Source organism: Phyllostomus hastatus, unplaced genomic scaffold (genome assembly GCF_019186645.2).
Source record: "Phyllostomus hastatus isolate PE091 unplaced genomic scaffold, TTU_PhHast_1.1 phas_scaffold_1066, whole genome shotgun sequence".
In the NCBI taxonomy this organism is placed as follows: Eukaryota; Metazoa; Chordata; class Mammalia; order Chiroptera; family Phyllostomidae; genus Phyllostomus; species Phyllostomus hastatus.
In genome coordinates this window covers 32,778,220-32,783,728 of record NW_025334004.1, presented here as the reverse complement: position 1 = coordinate 32,783,728, position 5,509 = coordinate 32,778,220, and positions in this window count along the sequence as shown.

The following is a 5,509-nucleotide window of genomic DNA, read 5'->3' as shown; positions in this document are numbered from 1 at the left end:
ATTTTGATGCACGGGAGGATAGCAAAGGTGTACGAGGGGGACCCAAAATGTGGAATTAGTTTATAAAAAACTGTGTACTTACTCTTCCTTGTTTAAACTTCAGTCCCCTTCAAAGTGCTCTCCATGGGGCGCAGCACTCCTGTGGAGACGTCTTTTCCCCGCTCGGAACAGTTCCTGAATGCACGGATTTCGACGCCTTCGAGTGCCTCAGCCCTTTTTTCTTTCACCTCTTCCACATTGCAGAACGCTTCCCTTTGAGGACTTCCCTTTTGGAGACTTTCTTCACCTGGGGAAACAAAGACAAGTTGTGAGATCGGGTGAATGGAGAGGATGGGGCACGGGGTTCACGATGTTTTGGTAAAAACCGCTGAACACTCAGCAAGGCGTGGGCAGGTGCACTGGTAATCACCCACTGTGAAATGGGCAAACATGTTGAAACAGTTCTTCAAAAAGGATTCACTGAAGCCAGACACAGCCTCTCACAACAACGCCAGTCGGCACACTGATGCAGACGGGTTCCTAGACCACTCACCGGACAGGAGAAGCCCATCCTGCAAGGGGACCACCCTCCAGAAGATAATTCCAGTTGTTTGGGGTCCCCCCGCCGTGTGTACCAGCATCAGCCGAGACACTTTCATGGGAGAATCCAGGAAGTCAGTGATGCGTCTGAGAATGACAGGCCACGGTTATTCAAACAAACCCAGGGAGCAGCGCTGGGGACAGCAGAGGCAGCCTGGCACACCCTGGCCGACACCCTAGCGGGAGGGGCGGTGCCTGGAAACCCACGCAGGGTTTAGCTCGAAGCAAGAAATGAGGGGTGAAGCGTATTCGCCGCCGTCAGACTGGCAAAGCCGCGCCTGCCAGGGCATCAGCTGGTTCTGCTAAGTTGTCTTTTACTCAATTAAATATTAAAGGTGAATAAATATAATTCCCATGATAAAGGACACACGCTAATTTAATTAAAGATAGGCGGCGAATTTACCAACGGGTCTTTACTGTAAGGGCGCAGGACGGGCCTGTTATGCTAAAAACAGGCAACCTCCTTGCACCTTTCCCCCCGTATGGTGCCTCATTAAAATCTGAAAAGTAGCTATTTTAATTGTCACGCGTGTGACAGCCTGCTCTGAAAACTTGACACTTAAGTTTCAGTTTCCCGAGATGCATTTTAACGGCTCCTTCCGCTGCATGTTTTGTTCCCCATAATCCAGGTTTTCAAGAAAAAAATTAAAATGTCACTTTCCAATAGTTTTTTTAGAGCACAGAGTTGAGTTTGCTGCAGGGCTGCAGGAAAACACGTTTAAATCTTTACAAATAAATATGAAAATGAGAACCGCCTTTTATTTCCGCTGCAGCCTGCGGTCTGCTTGTTGACTGCGAAGCCTTGGGGGGGAACCGGCGGAGGAAAGGGAGGTCCCCGGGGGAGCTCGCGAGAGACCGGAGGGGGCGGGGCTGTCGGAGGGAGCTCGCAGCAGCTTCCAGGGGGATTCCCTGTTTGTTTCCTCCGCTCGGGTGGGAGTCTCGGCCGCCTCCGCAAACCACTCTCCCGTAGGAAGGAAAGGACGCTGGCCAGCGGGACGCGGATGTCACTCTGGAGGAGGGCGCCATCGCGCACGACGCCGCACCACGGGTCCTGGCGGCCTCGGAACCCGCTCCGCGCTATCCGGGAGGAAAACTCGGGAGTGGGGCTCTCCAGGTGCCCGGCCACACGAGACATTCCGGTTTCCTGACCTCTCGTGGGCGATATCCTGGAAAACGGTCCGTTGTCGTTGCGGGAGCGTCTTCGGGTCTGAAGAGTCGTATCTGGGTCAGCCGAGAGGACGCACAGTCCCTTGGCACACGCCCCGGCCGACGCCGAGGAGGAGGGACAGGGCGGGCAGCCGCGGGGCAGCGGGGGCAGCCACCCCGACGGGCGCGCCCCCGCATGCCATCTCTGCGGAGGCGCAACTGCGGCTCCCAGACGCGGGACGCACCCCACGAGGACGACGCACAGCGGTAAGCAGCAGAGTCCGTGCACGGCCACACCCGCCACCAACAAGCCTTTAGGAAGCTCCCCACGGAGACGTGCTGGATTCTGGTGACGTCGTGGGCTGGCACCTGAGAGCCCAGGCACGCTGTCCCCAAGTGTCAAGTCCAGGAGCACGTCCATCTGGTTTCCACTCTCTGGGGACAGGCTGCGGTTGACCGGGACCTTCCTCTGCTGCGTGTCCACCACGGGCTCGCCACCCTCTTTTCCTGGCCAGATCGAGAGTGCCCGAGCACAGGGCCGCCGCTGGAGCCCCGGGCTGCCCTCCGGAGGCGGCGGACCCGTGATGCTGTCCCAGAGGTCGATGCTGCGACTCCTCACAGGCCGTGTCCAGGTTGTGTGCACTTCCTGCTCCCACGCGCACGCCAACCCGAGGGGCTCCTCGGAGAGGGGCCCCCGCCCAGCCCCGCACAGCCTCTCCCGGTCCCAGCTGGGCCAGGGCGAGATCGCTTGCAGAGTAACAACCAGAAGGAAATGTGGGCCACGCTGTCACCTTGGGGTCAATGCTCTCATGTCTGGAAAGTTTAGAAAAGTCTCCTTAGAAAAGTCACTAGGCACCTGCAAGATGAGACTCCGTTCAGATAAGTGAGAAGAAAAAATCTAAAATATATGATTTTGCAAACTAGCCTTCTCTTCTTTTTTTAAATTGGATTTCACTGTTTATGCCAGTGCAGTTGTCCCTGCTTTTCCCCCTCTGGCCCCCTCCACCCGGCCCCCCCCCTGCGGGTGATCCCCACGCTGCTGTCCGCGTCCACGGGTCGTGCGCGTGACTTCTTCTGCTAATTCCTTCCCCTTCCTTTATCCAGTCAGTTCCCCCTCATAGAGTATCTCGTTCATTACTTATCATATTTTATAACCTTGGGTTGGATTTACACATTAAAGAGGTGATTGGAACCCTCTCCTCCCCCCTCCCCCCAAGAAGAAAAAAACAAACAAACTAGGTGACGGGACAAGCAGACGAAACCACTGTTTCCAGACCGCGGGCACCTTAGAAGGGTGAACCCAGAGAAAGAAGAGATAGGTAGCCCCGCAGCCAACTTGAATTTCTACCTTGAGACCATTTTCATCGGGGACAGGAAGGGCGGCGCTGCACAGCACGGTGTGTTCTGGAAGAACTGGGGAGGCGGGTCAGAAGCGACGAAGCCCAGGCGGCCAGAATGTGAGGGGCACAGAACGGAGGCAAAGGAGCCCCGCAGCCAGGTGGGGAGTGGAGCAAATAGGGATGTGTAATGGGGTCCAGAACTCGGTGTCCAGGAAATATTAGAACTATATATATATATATATTCTATATATATATAGGATGTCCTCACCCCCACAAATCTGAGCTGGGGGATGGGACGCATGGAGCAGGGCCATTGAGAGCTGTTTTGAATAGCAACAGGTTTGCAGATAACCTCTGGAACGGTCGTTTAACATGTCTATAACCTTTAACTGGTTTCATGGGTATGTGAAACGGCTGTGGCAATGCTTTGAGCCAGGGGGATGGGAGTGACTTCAACCCAGGATGTAACTGGGAGGCAACTCCCCCTGGTTACAGCACCTGCGTGAGAGCTTGGAGATGATTGGCTCCCCACCACAGGGCCACACCTGCCCGGACTTACTATGGCAACCCAATAAAGCTGGAAAAATGCCGGAATGTAGCAACTGTGGCCAATTATGGGCGGAGTCAGAAATGGTGCAACAGAGGAAGATTGGCGCTGGGATTTAAACCCAGGCACAGCAACCGTGCTGCGGGGTCTATTTGGGACCACTCTGCTTGGGCAGAGAAGAACCACGGACTCCTATTTCTTTTCCTGGGATACGGCACCCCGGACTGGGCAGAGGGGGAAGGAAGGACTGTGTGTTTGTGGGTATTCTAGAGGACTTTGGGGTCTCAGTGAAGACATTAAGTCATTACTCTTGAGTCTGTATAATGCTTTAAATAAATAACCCCTTTCCTTTTCACCCATCTCTGACACTGAGAGACGGCTTTCCCTGGCGGCGGGCAAGGCGGACCTAGTACAGGGTGGGGGCCCCCCGGAGCACAAGGGTGGGACCACTCGGTAATAGTATATCATTCTCCCCTCCCCCCGGTCTGTTCTGTAACACTTTCAAAGGTGAAAATTACAGTATCTGAATTAAAATGTTTACTGACAGGAACTAATAACAGATGAGACGTGACAAAGATCAGAGCCCCTGAAGACAGAGCAATAAAAACACTACCCAACCTTAGCACAGAAACAATCAGTGCCTGGAAGAAATAACCGGAGTTACGATGATGGGTGGTGTGATACCAAGTGGTCTATCCCGCGTGTGATAGGGGCTCCAGGAGGTGAAGACAAAGGGGGATGAAAAATATTAGAAAACAGTAGCTGAAAATATTCCAAATTTCACGTAAAGGGTAAATCCATGGGTCCAAGAAGATCAACAGACTCAAAACACAGTACATATTTTTTTAAACTAAGGGGCATCATAATCATTCACGAGCATCAGGGAAAGAAAGACATAGATATGCGTACAGGTAAAAAGCCCACGTATGCAAAGGAGCAACGTGTGACCTTTGGTGTCTCATATGGAAGCCCGAGGGCGATGGACTAACGAACCTCTTTAAAACAGTAAACCTAGAAACACATGTCAGAACCGCTTTCCAGAAATGAAGGTGAAATAAAGACTCCCCGACAAACCCAGTCCGGTAGAGGCGCTGACAGTCCTTTACCAGAGGAAGGAAGGGGGGCTTCTTTGGGTGGGGGCGTAACCGTGCCCGGCAGGAAGCGGGCCCCACCCAACCAGTCCGGAGTCAGAAAAGAAAATACACGAGTAAAACGAAAGGTTTTCTCCACTTGTTAAATGGCCGGCGCCCAGACCCACTGCAGCAAAACTCCATGTGAAAGACCATCGAACTCTGAAAACAAAGTCTGTGTTTCCAATTAAAGATGTAAACGAAAACAAAACACAATCAAACATTTTTAAATTCTGAGGGTAAACCCAGGTTGTCATGGATGTTTTTGTGGCTGGACTTGGTGAACCAATATTGAACATCTAGTAAAATGTGTCCATGAAATTATCCAAGCTGATAGTTTGTGGATCTACTTTAAACGAGTAATTAAAATTACTCAATAGCCATTGGTCTGTTAAATTATTCTACTTAGTAAGTGCATTTATCAGTTATTTTTCTTTTCTGAAATTACGAGGATGTGTCATCTTCCAGTTAGCTTATAGCTTTGGGTTTTCCCTTTAAATCTATCATCCCTGCGGATTAATTTTTATAGATGTGACATATTTTATTAAATTTTTCAAAGTACCATTTTGTGGCTTGTTTGTCTGGAAGGTGTTTTTGTTTTGTTTTATTGTATATCCATTCAACTTGTGCCTTTATCATTTACTTTCGTACATTTCCTGTAGGTCACGCGTGCTGGCATTTGACAAATTTCTTCAGCTGGATACCTAGACGCTTCAGGCCCAGGCTCCCGTCTCCCCACGTGGGAACTGAAGGCCAGGAATTCCTTC